The sequence below is a fragment of the Eufriesea mexicana genome, unplaced genomic scaffold, assembly GCF_001483705.2.
Source record: "Eufriesea mexicana isolate 0111107269 unplaced genomic scaffold, ASM148370v2 scaffold5394, whole genome shotgun sequence".
NCBI lineage: Eukaryota > Metazoa > Arthropoda > Insecta > Hymenoptera > Apidae > Eufriesea > Eufriesea mexicana.
Genome location: NW_016913324.1, coordinates 107167 through 125900, shown reverse-complemented (window position 1 = coordinate 125900; position 18734 = coordinate 107167). Strand labels below are relative to the sequence as shown.

Here is an 18734-nt window from a genome sequence, read left to right as displayed (position 1 = left end):
AACGCCTGTGCCCTGAGGTCCCAGTAATCTCGGATTTTTGGGTGGAGGAATTTATTCTTGGATACCGATATTTCCTCGATTCGTCCTGTGAATCGGTTTCCCATTTCTTGCCACGTGTGTCGTGTCGCAATTGTCACAATTATGAACGTTCCATCTTGGAACGTCATGGAGAACGCCTGTCCTCCTGAGGTCCCATTAATTTCGAGTTTTTGGACGTACCATGTCGCGAATTAGCGATCAATGTAATTGTATTTTGAGAATCTGCCATGTCGAAGTCTCGGAACTTTGCTTCGACTCGGTTTCCTTCTGTTTGATCCACATCCAGGGGTACTCGAGCGGTTGACACTGTTTCTAGGAACGAGCGTGCAAGCGTCGTAACGAGATAAGCGCGTGGCTTGCGCTTAGCGTACAAGAAAGTATATTTATGGTTGAAAAAGTGTCTTGATCGCGAAAGTATCGTTTACTCGTGTACTTTCCCAGTTGTTCGTCCCGCATCCGTTTCAGCATGGCAGTTTTAATTTAGAGAGTTAATGCCGGAATCGCGTGTCTGGCCATGATCGGCAGTTTCTACTGCGTCGCTGAATTAACGGTGACTGCGTAGAAATGGGTATTCCGGTCGAGTCGCGGGTTCCATTAAACGTGTGTGTATATGTATACACATATACAGAGCGAGTTTAGTAACTGGGCCAGGTGAAACGTGAAAAAAATTATTTTCCTTTTTATGTATATTAGGTTCCTCGAAATTTGGAGAAATTTGGTGAAGATGAGATTTTAACCCTTTGCACTCGACGATTTTTTGGCTAAAGAAGAGTACGAGATGAAAAATTTTTCTGCTGTAAAGCTAGTAATATTTGCTGAGTAGTAAATGAGAAATTGTATACTAATTAACACTTAGAATTATTTAATTTCGTAATACCTTGCACACTGTTACATTATTTTAAATTTGATGCGATAATTAATTTCGAACTTCGAAATTTTATCAAATGGTGACAGAAGGGCACCTCTCGAGTGCAAAGGGTTAATAGGGAACGTGTTGTATTTTGTAAAAACAGCGATTTTTATTTACGATTAGATTTATCTGTAAGGGAACTATAGTCCAGTCCAGTTATTAGGACCACCCTGTATATTTCTCTTCGTAGTAGGCTTTGTTCCCTCCTCTGTCTTCTTTGAAATTATCGAAATCACGAATACACGTTTTCCGCCCCCTCCCAACTACGCCCACGTTCAGACATGTCGAACAATTCGTTCTATCATATAATAATCTCCATACATCGCTGCTCAATGGAATATTAATTAAAAGCCGGTGAGTCTAAAAATACCCTAACCCATTAGAATCAATTCCATTCGTTCGCGTATTTTCATTCCTCTTTGAAGCCCGAGCTAACGAAATTCCCGAAACATTTTATAAGCACGGTTTATTTCGAAAAATCGTTTCGTCGAACGAAGGATTACGATCAGGAACTTTCGACAGCCACTCCGTCATACTCGATAATGCGGAATATCGATGCATCAACGTCGATGGATCGCCCAGTGGGGAGATGAAATTTCTGAAATAGATAGTACACCTCCAACCCTTCGCGTGTTTGCCCTATAATTATATTTCGCGAGCTCCATAGAATATATATTTAGGGAATTTATTTTCAAAATCACGTTATTTCGTAGACCGGACTATACAACCGAGGGCTTTCGATAGTCGCTCCGTTATGCTGTATAATGGAGTACAAGGGACGAAATTTTTGAGATAGATAGTACACTCGAAATCATGATCGAGTCGGTTCTACATCGAGCACCATAGAATATACATTTTGGAAATTTATTGAGACAAAGTGGCTAGAAGACTAGATCTTTTGACAGTTAGTCCATTGTATTCGATAATGGCCATATTTGTGGATCACCAAGTAGAGGGATGAAATTTCTAAAATACATAGTACACTCGCAACCCTGGATAAGTAGGTTCTGCATCGAGCTCCATAGAATATACATTTTGGAAATTTATTTAGATAAAGTAGCTAGGACTTTTGACAGTTAGTCCACCGTACTCGATACTGGCAACATTCGTGGATCACTAAGTAGAGGGACCAAATTTCTAAAATACATAGTACACTCGCAACCCTGGATAAGTAGGTTCTACATCTAGCTCCATAGAATATACAACACATTTTGGAAATTTATTCAGTCAAAGTGGTTAGAACTTTTGATAGTTGGTCCACCGGACTCGATACTGACGACATTAGTGGATTGCCAAGTAAAGGGACGAAATTTCTGAAATAGATAGTACACCAGCAACCCTGATCGAGTGGATTCTACACTGAGCTCCATACAATATACATCTTGGAAATTTATTTAGTTAAAATGATTAGGACTTTTGACAGTTGGTCCACTGTACTCGATAATGGCGACATTCGTGAATCACCGAATAGGGGGATGAAATTTCTGAAATAGATAGTACACCCGCAACTCTGGAGAAATAGGTTCTACACCGAGCTCCATAGATTAAACAATACATTTTGGAAATTTATTTATTCAAAGTGACTACAATTTTTGACATTTGGTCCACCGTACTTCATACTGGCGAAATTCGTGCATCACCAAGTAGCGGGACAAAATTTCTGAAACTGATAGTACATTCGTAACCCTAGATAAGTAGGTTCTACATCAAGCTCCATAGATTATACAATACATTTTGGAAATTTATTTATTCAAAGTCACCATAACTTTTGACAGTTGGTCCACCGTACTCGATACTGGCGACATTCGTGGCTCACTAAGTAGGGGGATGAAATTTCTGAAATGGATAGTACATTCGTAACCCTGGACAAGTAGGTTCTCCATCGAGCTCCATAGAATATACAACACATTTTGGAAATTTATTTCGTCAAAGTGGCTAGAACTATTAACAGTTGGTCCACTGCATTCGATAATGTCGACATTCGTGGATCACCAAGTAGAGGGACGAAATTTATGAAATAAATAGTACATTCGCAACTCTGGACAAGTAGGTTCTACATCGAGCTCCATAGAATATACAACACATTTTGGAAATTTATTTATTCAAAGTCACTAGAATTTTTGACAGTTGGTCCACCGTACTCGATACTGGCGACATTCGTGGCTCACTAAGTAGGGGGATGAAATTTCTGAAATGGATAGTACATTCGTAACCCTGGACAAGTAGGTTCTCCATCGAGCTCCATAGAATATACAACACATTTTGGAAATTTATTTCGTCAAAGTGGCTAGAAATTTGAACAGTTGGTCCACTGTACTCGATAATGTCGACATTCGTAGATTACCAAGTAGCGGGACGAAATTTCTGAAATAGATAGTACACCCGCAACCCTGGACGAGTCGGTTCTACACCCGCGCGAAACCTTCGCTCACCCCTGACCGCTGCGCTGGTGACGCGGAGCTTGCGCCCTGGTAGGTGTGAGTGGTTCTGGTGGTAGCCTCCAGGCGGCGTACGTGCGGGTTCTAACGCCTCTACCCCTCCGAGGCCACCCCCAGCCACCGATTGAACCGGTGAACCGGAGTCGAAGCAACCCCCAGCTAAGCCCTCGGTCGAGAGGCAGTCGTGAGCTTGGTGCCGAGCTGGGGCGATGCTCGTCGCTCGCGTGTGCTTCGCGATTGCACCGAGTGCTCGCCATTCCGTGTCGTTACGCGCGTCGTTCGTCTCGTATCGACATCGTCGCGGTCGATCGTCGTCTTCGCCGTCGTCTTCGTCGTCGTTGCCGCCACCCTCGACCTCGTCCACGTCGTTATCGTCGCTGTTCCCGAGGCTGCTGCCGCAACGAGGCCCGACGGTGCAACGACCGTGCGACCACCATCGGACAGCCGCACGTGAGCACGGCCCTGGATTCAACGCGAGATGAGAAGAAACGTGAGTCTTCAGACACGCGCGTCGTCCGGAACGCACAGATTCAAGGACAGCGAGCTGTCCCGAGCCGAGCGGGCCCTATCTCGAGGGCAGCACGCTCCGCCGCGGCGCGAGATAGCTAGAGGACCTCGCGACAGGGGTACCCTCGCGAGCATTTCGGTCCACTCTGGCTGGACGGTGCTAGCTTTCGCGCTCTCGCGTCGGTTTGTTCCGTCGGGGCGCGAGAACGGGGTCTTGGACGAGTCCTTGGTTGGTTCTTCCTCGATTCGACATGTGTCGCAGGAGTTTGAGTACACTCGCAAGTGATTCTTGGTTTTCGATTGGTTTTGCTTGTCGTGATAGATAGATAAACGGGAGTCTGACTACGTCGAGTTAGTCGAATGATCTCTCGTGAGTTCGATATGCAATTGAAGACTCTTCCGAATCTGTTCGTCTTTTCCTAAGCGTGACTAACAGGAAGTTTCGTATCTTAAGAGATAGATTCTAAGTTGGTTTTTAGATTGTTACTTCGACGATAACGATTTCCAGTGTATTATTCGGGTGCCATCGGATTCACGGATCCCAATCCCAAGTTGAGAAATGATATTCTCGAAGCCACGTTCCCCTCGGTCGAAAGCACACGCTATGCAAAAGCTTGCATCACGCTCCAACGCGAGATCGATAAGCTGCCGTTGCTTCGAAAATATTTATAAAGCCGACACCGCGTTTTCGTGCACGTTTCCGTCGCGGCGCGTATAAATCTACAAGTGTCCCGCAAAAAGCACGGTTACAACCGAGTTACACACCGTGTGCGAGGAAAAAGCGCTGGGAAGCTTCGTCGCGCGATTCTTTTGAAAAGGAGAGAAGAGAAGGAGAAAGGGAGATAGAGGAAAGGAGAATTCCACTCGTAACGATCACGTGCGTTCGATTTCCGCTTAGCTGCGCGCTCGATTTCCTAATATCGGCGCGAGGCTTTACTACCCTTAGCGAAAACCACCCCCGCGGTCCTCGCGCCGCGAAAATAGTCTCGCGAAAATCGTCCCTGCTCCTCTGGCGCCATTCTTTGTCTTCGTCTAGGCCACTTCCGCCTGGCCACGAGTTACTCGCGGCCCAAAGTCAAGTGGCACACGTCCACCCCCCGCCACCCCCTCGGTTTCCCCGTTTTTCCCGTTTCTCCACGTTTTACGCGTTCATCATCTACCGCACCTATAACCTCCACTTGTTTCCCGCTTACATTTTCACACCCCTTTTCTCACTGCGGCCTTTATATCTATCACCTCATTACGTGTTCGGACGTGAGTTCAGGGGCGGATCCAGAAGCCTTTCTTAGGGGTGGTGAGATGTGCGAAAGTACCTACATCCGCACAATTTTTCACCCTATTCTCGGAATAATTTTAATACCGGTGGTAACACATGGATGGAGAGGAGTGGTTCAAGATATTTCGATTTTTGAACTTCCGAAGATATCGATATAGCCACATCTGACAAAATTCAGGGTAATTTTTATACGAAAGGGAAGATGATAATATAAACTCATCTCGCTTTATTATATTATTATTTTAATGTTTCGACGTCTCTATTCGTGGTGCCAATTGCAGTTCTAAATAACAGAATTTTTATATTGGAATAGTTACAAAGAATACACGAAATTAAATTCTCCAATATTTTTTCTTCCCTTTTTCTTTTAATTATAAATTATTTCACGTCATCCCTGTTGTTCTCTTTTAATCCACGCGTGCTTAATTACGCGAAGGTTTCTCGTTCCGCGAGTATCCTTCACCATCGCTCGAGACTGTGAAGGATATTCTTCGAAATGGAGGAAAAATTGTTCCCTGAAACGTTCTTCTTACCACTGCGGGCCCCGCGCGCGATAAATCCAGTAAACGCTGCACGCTCGAGATTTCCCGTCGCGATACGAGTATACACATCGGAGACCCTCCCCGTCGGCTTTTGTTTCCATCAATTTTCCGGAGTTCCATCCGTATCGGTTTTATCACTGTCTCCCATCGCTCTTGCTCCAGCCACCGGTCCCGTTGTCCCGCTGACGCGTTTCCAGCTCGTACAGGAAATATTCCTTCCCTTTTATTATTAGCCATCGACGCCTCCGCCGGTGCCTCCTCCCTCTCTTTCGCGCCCCCGTTTCTCCCTTGGCCGCGTACTCTCGCATCCCGTATCGCCTTCCTCTCGATACACAGCCGCGATCGATCTATCGCACGCGGCCTCGCCAAACGGCCGAATTTTCCCTTTCCACGAATTTTCCGATCGTGGATTTTCGAAGGATAGGGCCACGAATTTTCCAATCGTGGACTTTCAAAGGAGAGGACCACAACTTTCCCAATCGTGGACTTTCAAAGGATAGCGCCACGAATTTTCCAATCGTGGACTTTCAAAGGAAAGGGCCACGATTTTTCCAATCGTGGATTTTCAAAGGAGAGGGCCACAAATTTTCCAAACGTAGATTTTCGAAGGTGAAGGCCACGAATTTTCCAATCGTGGATATTCGAAGGAAGGGGTCACGAATTTTCCGACCATGGATTTTCGAAGAAAGGAGTCACGAATTTTCTAACCGTGGATTTTCAAAGCAGGGAGCCACGAATTTTCCAATCGTGGATTTTCAAAGGAGAGGGCCACAAATTTTCCAAACGTAGATTTTCGAAGGAGAAGGCCACGAATTTTCCAATCGTGGATATTCGAAGGAAGGGGTCACGAATTTTCCGACCATGGATTTTCGAAGAAAGGGGTCACGATTTTTCTAACCGTGGATTTTCAAAGGAGAGGGCCACAAATTTTCCAAACGTATATTTTCGAAGGAGAAGGCCACGAATTTTCCGACCATGGATTTTCAAAGGAGAGGACTACGAATTTTCCAATTATAGATTTTCGAAGGAGGAGTCCACGATTTTTCTAATCGTGTATTTTTGAAGGAGAGGGCCACGAATTTTCTGGGAGGGGACCAAGAATTTTCCGACCCTGGATTTTCAAAGCTGAAGCTACGAATTTTCCGACCGTGGATTTTCGTAGGAGGGGGTCACGAATTTTCCGACCATGGATTTTCGAAGAAAGGGGTCACGAATTTTCTAACCGTAGTTTTTCAAAGCAGAGAGCCACGAATTTTCCAATCGTGGATTTTTAAAGGAGAGGGTCACGAATTTTCCGACCATGGATTTTCAAAGGAGAGGGCTACGAATTTTCCGACCGTAGATTGTCGAAGAAGAAAGCCACGAATTTTCCAATCGTAGATTTTCGAAGGAGGAGTCCACGATTTTTCTAATCGTGTATTTTTGAAGGAGAGAGGCACTAATTTTCTGGGAGGGGACCAAGAATTTTTCAACCGTGGATTTTCAAAGCAGAAGCTACGAATTTTCCGACCGTGGATTTTCGTAGGAGGGGGTCACGAATTTTCTGACTATGGATTTTCGAAGAAAGGGGTCACGATTTTTCTAATCGTGTATTTTTGAAGGAGAGAGGCACGAATTTTCTGGGAGGGGACCAAGAATTTTTCAACCGTTTTTCAAAGCAGAAGCTACGAATTTTCCGACCGTGGATTTTCGTAGGAGGGGGTCACGAATTTTCTGACTATGGATTTTCGAAGAAAGGGGTCACGATTTTTCTAATCGTGTATTTTTGAAGGAGAGAGGCACTAATTTTCTGGGAGGGGACCAAGAATTTTCCGACCCTGGGTTTTCAAAGCTGAAGCTACGAATTTTCCGACCGTGGATTTTCGTAGGAGGGGGTCACGAATTTTCTGACTATGGATTTTCGAAGAAAGGGGTCACGATTTTTCTAATCGTGTATTTTTGAAGGAGAGAGGCACGAATTTTCTGGGAGGGGACCAAGAATTTTTCAACCGTGGATTTTCAAAGCAGAAGCTACGAATTTTCCGACCGTGGATTTTCGTAGGAGATAGCCACCAGGTTGATTAAGGTCCGGTCCCGTTTCGCAGATATCTGTCAATGGTCGTTTTCCCTTCCTCCCCTGTATATTCGCTCGCGATTATCCGCCTGTCCCGCAGATATGTCGGGATTCGGTGGTTAGCTGTCGATTCGGTGGCCCCAGCTGCGTGGTATCGCTACGATGTCTGCGTCTGATCGCTCGCCGGGGGTGGAGGTTAATCGAAGTTTCCGTTCGATGGCCAGCGATAGGGTTCGGCTTCGTTCGTTGTAAATGGACCTGGTGCAGACTTTCTTCCTTTCCTGCCCGGCAATCCGTCTTGGTGTATCGGGAGAAGGAGATCGTGGAGAGGAAGGTCCCCTTATTTTATTTAAAGAGGAAAATTTCTTACTAATTTTAGTGCCAGTGGTTTTCAAAAATTCTTGTCGTATAGTGCCACGAAGAACGATAGCTCTTCCTTCATTTAACTGTGAGTAATAATTATTGGGCACAGTAATACTCTCGTTCTATATCTTTCTTTCGTTTCTTATTAATCGGTGGTGTACTTTAGGGGTTGATTTTAGGAGTATATTTATTGAGTGTTATCCCAAAATTCACGTAAGAAATAATTTTGGTACAAAACACAGGTTTTTAATTAAAAATTGTAAATATTGCTACGTAAGTATAACAATGAAGACACATTGTTCTTCCGAATATGGCACATTTTTAATAACCCTGAATTGTTAGCTATCACCCTGTATTCTTTTCCTCCTTGACAATACTTAACCACATAAATGGCGCAAAATTCAAATCTTGCGTGAATTTTGGGACAGCCTATATTGCCGTCAAGTCAGGAGGATGTCAAGTCATGGATTCTCATAACACGCTTTCCCTCTAACGTAACTGAAAAATTGTGAATCCTCATCATAACGCCACATCTCTCCAATAAGATATTCGCCCTAACACGGATAGAAAACCGAAAAACCTCAAAACCACAAAGACAGCGCGATTTCTGTGCAAAATTCTGTAACAAGGTTCTCATAAAGATGACAACTTAGTCGTATCAGTTTTCCAAACTCTTCCTTGGGAAGCTTGTGACACAAACTATCTTACTCCTTATACAGGGTTGTACATACAGTTTCGGAACAAAGAGCAGTGACTCGATGTTTTTAAATAGACCTCGAGTAGAGGGTTGTTTTGCAAACTGCGTTAATGACAGGGGCTGGAGTTTACTGAGAAATCGGGCCGCGAGGAGAGCTTACACTGGGGAGCAACTGCTAATTGCTGGAAACTCGATTGATAAGTTCGTGGCACAGCCGTTGAGACGCCGACTGTCACGTGAATTAATTTTCTGCTAGTTTGGCCGATGCACTCGCAACGTTTTTCGTCTATCCGATCGCACACCCCTAAACGATCATCGACGATTTATTACATAGGACCCCCGTTGTCCGCGCTGGAACTGGAATTCCGAACGAACGTTTCTAACGAGTCATCGAGTTTCTAGGATTATTAGTCAGAGTATATACTAGGGAAAGTTAGTTCGCAATGGTGAGTCAGAGGTCGACAGTTGACCGACCTCTCGTCTATATCTGATACATTTTTTCGATTATTTATCCAATTTTATGAGATTTTAGGGATGAAGGAAGGTCGTGAAAGAGGCTCGCGTGATCGTTAGATATATTTTGGGTAGTTTTATGTACTTTTTATATTTTAGATGAAGCGAGAGATTGCGAGATAGGCAAACAGTGGATAGGGGTAAATATACTCGTGGTTCACAAGGGTCAGAACAAACGCTGGTGTCTAATGAAGTGCGATGATGGAATTAGAGATTCGACTATTTGGCAGGATTTTGTGGTCCCTGATAGCAGTAGTCTCATAGGAATAGAATTTCGTTGAAATTCCTGGCACACGTGTTATTCTGTATATTCGCCCAAGATCTTTGACAGTGAAGTTATCAGGACAGGTGGAATGACAGGTAGATGTAAAAATGGAAGAATATAGCGAAGATTTTTTCGCCATGCAGGTATAACGATTTAGCCTAACAATATAATTATAATTTTGCATAACATCAATTTTAGCAAAATAATTATGCTAAAATATTTCGTTTCGATATTTCATGGTAGTTATCTCTGGTCTAGTTATTACTTTACATCATTACGTAAGTTCCAAGGAATTAAACAGCGAGTGAGAGGAATTAAATCGCTCGAGTGTAAAGGGTAACTTCGAATGCCTAATTTTGAATGAAGAATTTTAAAGTGGTTATGTAATTTGTGATAACTATAATGGATTATCTAATAATTCAGGAAATATGGAGTAGATCTCAATGAAGCACACGATTTTAAAGAAACTAAGGACCAAAGTTGACATATATAAATATGTAAAGACATATGTAATCCCATCATGCGAATTTTAAAGGAAAGTATAAACTTCTTTCCTTTTCGTGCCGCAGAACCACATCGTTAAAATATATCCCACTGTGCATAGAAAGCTAAGCGAAAGGTGGGACAGTTTTTAACGCACCTAACCTCAAAGTGATATACGTGCACAGAGATTCCCCCTTTTTTTTTAATGGTTAAAAGGTTTCTCGTTAGCACTTTCGTTAATCGAAATTTCTTATTGCAAATATTTAATTTCAACACGACAGATTTGCAATTTTAATAATTTACAAAAATTGGTAGCTTTATCCCATTATTTAATAATCCACGCAATACGAGGTGTGTACACAAAAATTGCTCCTTTTTCCCAATACTCAATTTCCCATTAGCATTATCGTTAATCGAAATTCCATGTACTAAAATGTTTAATTTCAAGAAGAGAGACCCCCAATTTTCCTAATACAAAAATTGTCATTTAGTCTGTGGTAGCTTTATCCTGTTATCTAATAATCCACGCAATGTGGGGTATATACACAAAAATTGCTCCCTTTTCCTAATTGTCCATTTCCCATTAGCATTATCGTTAATCGAAATTCCATATCCTAAAATATTTAATTTCCACAAAATAGACTCGCGATCTTCCTAATATACAAAAATTGTCATTTACTCTGTGACAGCTTTATTATATTACTTAATAATCCACACAGTATGGTGCATATATGTACACAAAAGTTGCTCCCTTTTCCTAATTGTCAATTTCCCATTAACATTGTCGTTAATCGAAATTCCACATTCTAAAATATTTAATTTCCACAAGATAGACTGGCGATCTTCCTAACATACAAAAATTGTCATTTACTCTGTGACAGCTTTATTATATTACCTAATAATTCCCACACTATAATGTACACATATGCACAAAACTTGCTTCTCTTTCCCAATAGTCAATGCCCGTCACAATTTTCGTTAATCGAGCTTCCATATCGCAAAATTTCGAATTCCAAAATAGTCTGTACGCCTGAAGCAACCATCGATCAAAACCTGGCTCACTCCTCTGGATCCTCGCGACCCCCCTAATATTCCCATAGCATTCATCGCGACAAACTCGCTTATTGTACTCGGCGTGTGGTCCCGGCAGTTTCTTCGTTTATCAAGCAGAGTCAATTTCGAATTATTCATTCGGGGTACATGTAAATAGGACGGTTGGCTGCGATCTCCATTGCAAATCAGACTGCAGCCCGGAAAACAGGATTTTCGGAGTCGCTTTCGGCTCGGTCCACGCGAATTCCAAACTCCTCGTGGACCCTGCCGTTCCCCGCCCCCGTTCCTCGCGGGCGACCGATAAAAATTACTCGAAATTGCTTTGGACGTTGATCGCGTCGCGATTACGTATTCATGGCGGCCGCCGCGCCACCGGTTATCTTTCCAGACGTTTTACGACGTCGCGTAACCTTCCACGCACCACACACACGCGCACACGCGTGTGCACACACTCGCACACACGTACACGCGTCGTGCTCGTGAATTCCTCGCGACGACAATATACCAATAACGATTTTTCGACGATAATCAGGCAGGTGAAATTACGTGGAAGATGACTCCTCGTCCCCCCTGCCCGCTCCGGGGTTTATTATACAACGGGTTATCGATGAGCCGTGGACATCACGCGTTCCCCGATATTTTCCTGTCTCGGAACCGTCTTATCGAATATTTCGTAATCTCCGCAGTAGCCTGCGTCCATAGATTTTTCCTTATTTTTATCCCCCCGTTGCACCGGCGAGAAACGCCTACGTACCTGTGCCCTCGAGTTTACACAGGTTTAGGGAAATTATCGTAGGATTTTTAGCTAGATTAATCCCATGCAGACCGAGATCTCATGAACAACAACTCCCTTTTAATAATAAAACTGGTTTATTTAATTAACATATTACACTAAGTTCCCCTCAATTCCAACTCTCAAACACACGATCCTCTATTCTCTGCGTCTCGACTACACAAAATCTGCCGCGGCCACACCCTCGCACCCTTACTTAACACTAGACTACCAATCCAGGCAAAATGACTGGTCCCAGAATTTTCCTTTCTGCAATCACCGAACACATATACCTGCTTTAAGAATCAAATTGGCATCAACTCGTATTAAGAAAGAACTGTAATCGATATATTCACTCATTTTCATCGTACCGCTGAAATTACTATAATCTGTGTACGTTATAGTTAGGTGCCCATTAAAGATCGGTAGATCTAGTGTTAAAGTCAAAACTCTCTCTTTCCATACACAGGCTTTCTCTCTCACTCACTCGACCCAGTCATAAATATGTCCTCCGTTCGCACGCACTCCAGGTATCGTCCTAAACACCTAACTCGCGGCCGATGTCACTGTTTATTATTCTCCAGCTAGAGTCCTTCGCTGCTAGCCACCCCACATTATCTAGACATCTTCCAGAACGTTCTCCCGTAGGCAAATCAATCCGTATGTTGTAACATAATTGCACGTTCCTTTCGTGTCTACGTAACTAGTTTTTCCCCAGATCACTATACACGATCAGCGGAATTTTTCGTTATATTTAGCATCCCCTTGCACGAGGGTTCTCGAGCGTTCCACGAGCCGGAGTAAGATTTTAGACGGATTTCTATGAATTTTCTAATTAATCGTGGCAGTTTACAGCGAAACGTAGATCGGCAGATAGCGGGGACAACGGGGAAAAAATTTCCAAGGGGAAAATTCTCGAGTATCGCGATCACGAGAGGGTTAAAAAGTTGTTGGATATAGTCAGCAGAGTGGGAGAAGGAATCGCGAGCGAGGGATTTACATATTTTCGATACGAGGAATCACGCACCTACTCTTTCCTTTCTTCGAGCATCATATCGAAGTCTATTCTTCGTCGTCGATCGTCGCGATCACGATTTTCACGCTCCTCCATTGCGATCACGTCCCTGGATCGTCTGAAAGTCCGATTTCTTCCACGAATCACGGCTACCCGATTCGCTCGAGATTCCCGTGGACAATCGCGCGTTGCAACGACGTTGCACAATGCTAGAGGTTCTGCATTCGTAAGACGCGTATGGGGCAACACATTGATCCCTTGAACGACCCCGGCCGCCATTTTCCAGGTTTGTCTGCGTCCAAGACAGGGCGGAAAAAATGTGACTGATTTACAGATGAATATCGTAGGATACCATTTCCAAAGAAATCGCGAATCGACTATTGCCAACAAAAGCAAATTATAAACCGATCGATATTTTCTAGAAGAAAATGGAAAAATTATTTTAGGTAACAAAATTAAGTTGCCTCGCCTCTACGGGAGGTGAAGACGTAGATTAAGGAAAGCATAAAAGCATGGTCTTTGACGATTAAAATAGAGTCCTTAGAAATCAATTGTGACCAGTACAAGCGTGAGTCGCTTGGTGTTGGAAAGAGGGTTAAATAAGAGTATGACTTTGTGTGTTTTCGTTTCGTTATCTTGGTAGCTTCTTTTCTTAAGTTAAATCAGTTTATGAGTTTCGAGTTTGCGCTATTCTGTTCTTGTTCTTTCGTCAATTTTCGGTGTCTCAAAACCAGTTTTCGACATCCTATAATATTGACCATTTTTAAAATTTTTAAATCAAGCAGGGGACCATTCGAATAGTTAGATTGTAAAGAAATAATATAAAAATTATTACATCAGTTAATTATGCATATATCCATCATAAACTTATTCAGTATAGTAAAATTGGTATCGAAATCATGAACCATGGACCCTCTTTCGCAGTAAAAATTTATTAAAAATTTTTCCACCCCCCTGTGAACTCTGCCTCGAGGGAAGCTCTTCCTTTTCGGAGGATTAGTTAACTTTCGGTGGAATGTGGATATTTTTTCGTTTTTCCTCGAGTTTTGCCGCTGGTAATACGAGTTAATCCGAAGGAGCTGCTTGTTTCGAGGATAGGTACTTCGAAGATCCACCTTTCACAGTCTCTAGGATCTTCTTCTCTCTGTCTCGGTTCGATAGGGGAAAGGAGACCCGTTTCTTAAGGGTTAATTAGCGACGCTGTTATATTTTGAAAGTTCGCGTATCGAAGTTAATTTTGACCAGCTTCGGGAAACTCGTCGGTGCGGTTGCGTAATTAGATGGTAAAAATGGAAATGGTCGGAGGTTTTTTAATCGCGGGAAGGGCCCCTCTGCGTCCTAAAATCGGCAGCTATCGACGGGATCGCGAATTTATCGGAATCCCGTATCGGCTGTGAAAGAATTATTCAAATGAGCTAACAGGTTGAAATTGCTGCAAGTTTTTGACGAATGGCGGCATTAATTCGGATAAATTATGGGTATTTACGGACGGACGGGTCAATACGGAGCATTAAAGCATAATTGCATCGCGCATTACAAATGCAATAAAATTGTTCATTTGCTCTTGTACAATATTTGTTTAATCATTTCGGCAAATTTATCATCGTTGATAATACAATGCTCGTGGTGATCGGTTACTGTGACGGAAAAATCCTTATTCCTTACGACGGGTAGTATTATTGCGTTGATTAAAATTCATTAAAATTCAGGGGGGATTTTTTCCAACCCGTGACTGACAATTTTTCGATAATTTCACGGTATATTACCATCGCAATTAACGATATTAATTGTCAGCTCGTACGAGCCTCGCGTTCCCTTTAATTTATTTTCCAATAGAAACGGGGAGATGGACAAAAGGTAATAGGAAATTCATAAAACATATCTTCCCTCCCGGTATAACGAGAGTCGAAATTCCGAGATCAGATTGGAGATAAAATTTCCTAAATATTCGTCAAGATCTGATTAATTAAGTGCAATAATTGGCGCGTATCGAGATCCCATATAGCTAAAATACCGTTCTGCATCTTTATATAGCAAACTGAACAAGAGTTTATTTGAACACGAAGGTACCACGAAGTACCTGTTCTATGAGGGTGATCTTCCAAGTTAACCTTAGAAAAGACTGGTCTCAGAAATTTAATAGGAACATTTTTAATAAGGACATATCAATATTAGTATTAATATATTACTATTATTCATATAATACTAACATATTAATATTAAAAGCCTGGCCGATGAGGGTGATCTTCCAAGTTAACCCCAGGAAAGTCTGGTCTCAAAATTTTAATAGGAACATATCAATATTAATATCAATATATTACTATTATTCATATAATACTAACATATTAATATTACAAGCCTAGTCGATGAGGGTGATCTTCCAAGTTAACCTTAGAAAAGACTGGTCTCAAAATTTTAATAGAAACATTTTTAATTGGAACATATTAATATTAATATTAATATATTACTATTATTCATATAATACTAACATATAAATATTAAAAGAAAATTAATTTCGATCCATATAAATATATTTACATATCTTCATCGTACCATTAAAATTATTATACCACCATCTATGTCCGCCATGTTCAGGTTACCCATCAGAGATCGGTAATTTTAGTCTAGTTAAATATCACGTATCGTTTAGAAATTTTTCACGATATCCGAATCCAGTTCCCGCGATTCCCTTGGTCCACACTGACCAAGAAGTGTCTGACTCTGGTCCACGCTACCAAAACTACCCCTTGGCCACCTGCCTGACGTGGACGTCGTCCACTCAGTGGTCACACTGGTGGTCACTGCAGCGGTCAGTCAGTGGTCCCACTAGTGGTCATTTCCTGTGAAATCACTCTTGGCGATCACCTGACTAGTTTGCATGGACCCCTTTCCAGGGGTGTATTCTTCAGGTATTTCCGTGGGCACAGCGCGTGGCCAATGATCCAAAGACCCACCGATGAAAAATAACCCATAGTCCCAGAGGCATCAACGCTTCGTTAATTTGCGTGTACACCCTGGTATACACCGTTGGGATAAAATCACGAAGCTTGAAAAACCGTGGATGTTCTTTAAAATGCAATTTCCTTAACACACGAGACGCTAGTCTGCGGGGAATTCTAGCAATTTAAAGCGGTAGAATTGGGAGGATAAAGGAACAATAAAAATACAATAAGAATACAAGGTAAAAGCAGCGACAAAAAGCTGCATTGAACGATGAAAAAGCAGCTCGGGGAGGGGGAGAGAAAGCGGGTAAAAAGCGGGATGAAAAACAGCGAAAAGGAATTACGAGAATAAAACAAATTAACGCAAGAACGGGGGAAAAAAGGTGCATCAATGCGAAGAATACGAGGAATATATAGAAAAAAGAGAAACAGCTCAAGGTCTCGGCGAAAAGCGATCTCGGGAATAAAAATAGCGGCAGAGTACCGAAAAAGGGTAATTGCAATAACAGAAAAAGGCAGTTGAAGGTTACCATAAAAAGCAGAGAGAACAAACAGCGACACGAGGGAAGGGTGATGCTTCCACACGCGAGTCAGACAATGCCTGTCCTCGAGCGAACGGAGAACAGCATTGAGACCTGCAGGATGTCTAGAGGCGGAGAGATAGGACCCTGAGAGAGCCGTGTGCCGATCTGTGTACCGATCCGTGAACGGCAACCGTGCTCAAAGAGCTTATCGACGTCGAAAATCCGCGATGTACACGCGTGCTCGCGCGACCGCTCGCGTATATTCAAATTAAGAGGCCCCTCGATTTCAAACGTTATCGCTTACGAAATCTTTCCTCCCAAGTAAATTGGGTTAGAGGTGTTTGCATGCTCGTGTAACCGCGTGTGCACGATATTTCAAGGCTTAATTGGTGTCACGGTAGGCAGGTAGCCTGAATCGTCGTGTTTTCTTTCGCCGAGGACGAGGGTGCTCTCCGCCCTGTTCTTTTCTTTTCCAATCCTACACACGTGTAGTTAACGAGCCTGTGTCCCGGCACTAATTCGAGCACGTCCATTCCACGGGACGACCGTGTTCGCAATTAATTTCATCCATGATCCGCAACCGACCTATCGCCGTTTCTGATTGCCCCTGCGATTTTACACCTGGTCGTGTCAACCTTTATTTAAACCCATGGTTTCTACCATCTCGATACTAATTTCCTGTATTCGCTTACGTTTTACGTGTTCGTTTTAAAAATTATAATTCATCGTCGATGATTTCGGCGTTAAATTAAAATCGTGGAATTTATACGGGAATCCTGTGAGGAAGGACGGAAAGGATTGTAATAAAATTCCGTCCCTGTTTCTGATTAATTAAAAGACAAACAGATCGGTAATCGAAAAATTATAAATTGTCGATGATTTGGACATAAAATGGTGGAATTTATACGGGAATCCTGTGAGGAAGGACGGAAAGGATTGTAATAAAATTCCGTCCCTGTTTCTGATTAATTAAAAGACAAACAGATCGGTAATCGAAAAATTATAAATTGTCGATGATTTGGGCATAAAATGGTGGAATTTATACGGGAATCCTGTGAGGAAGGACGAAAAGAATTAATAATAAAATTCTGACTCTTTTTGATTAATTGATTGTACACCTGGTCGTTGCAATCCCGTTGTTTCTTCGATCTCGATACTAATTTCCTGTATTCGCTTACATTTTATGTTTTCGTTTTAAAAATTATAATTGATCGTCGATGATTTCGCGATTAAAATGGCGGAATTTACTCGGGAATCCTGTGAGGAAGGACGAAAAGATTGTAATAATATTCTGACCCTTTTTGATTAATTGATTTTACATCTGATCGTTGCAACGTTTATTTAAACCCCGTAGTTTCTTCCATCTTGATACTAATTTTCTACGATCGCCTTCGTTTAAAAAATTATAATTAATCGTCGATGATTTCGCGATTAAAATGGCGGAATTTACTCGAGAATTCTGAGGAAGAATGAAAAAGATTGTAATAATATTCTGACTCTTTTTGATTTATCGATTTTACACCTGGTCGTTGCAACCCCGTAGTTTCTTCGATCTACTAATTTTCTGTATTCGCTTACATTTTACTTTTTCGTTTTAAAAATTATAATTAATCGTCGATGATTTCGGCGTTAAGTTAAAATCGTGGAATTTACACGGTAATCCTGTGAAGAGAGACGGAAAAGATTGTAAAAAAATTCTGTCCCTTTTTGATTAATTAAAAGACAAACGAATCGGCAATCGAGTGGCGAGATTCCCCGAGAGAAAAGATTTATTTAAAATCGGCTAATTCATTTAAAATTCTCGCAATTTTGATTTCTCCGCTGATCGAGACTTCCATTTTTGGGTCACCCAGTACCGAAAGTAGGTGTTACTGATTTTTGAATGACGCGGCGTTCAGCGCCTCGAAGGATGGTCGATCGGTGTCACGGTTTCTAGTTCGCCGGCTAAAGTAAATCGTTTCTCTCCTTTCTCCGAGAGCCAGATCCTCGGGACCACCTAATTATTCTCTCTAAATTATTCGAGAATCGTCGGGGACAGGATAATCGACGCGTAAACGAATGCAGGCTAGACGCGTCGTGCCTCGGAGTCATCGAGCGAAGAAACATGGCCGAGGTTGCCTCGTGGCTAAAAACGCTAATTATTTTCCTCCACGATTAATTGCTCCGTGCCATTAGCTTCTTCTACCAGCCGCTGGAGACGCTGGGTGGCGTCAGGAGCGATGATTGAGGCTTTCAACGTCGATTCCTGCCGGAGTGGACTAATTGCTGGCACCGGAGACCCGGTTTCTTCGCTTTCCAGCGAGGGATTCGAGGCAAATCGAGTCTGTTTTCTTTTCTTAATT

General features: G+C 42.4%; 1 protein-coding gene across 1 annotated transcript in view; it reads left to right on the top strand.

Moving 5' to 3' along the window:
- Positions 1-3806: 3806 nt before the first annotated feature.
- The window catches only part of dysc (whirlin protein dyschronic), a gene marked incomplete at its 3' end in the record, with an annotated part of 98890 nt that continues 83962 nt past the window's right edge, over positions 3807-18734 (top strand). Inside the window, exon 1 of the mRNA XM_017906410.1 lies at positions 3807-3877. The remainder of the gene's footprint in view (positions 3878-18734) is intronic.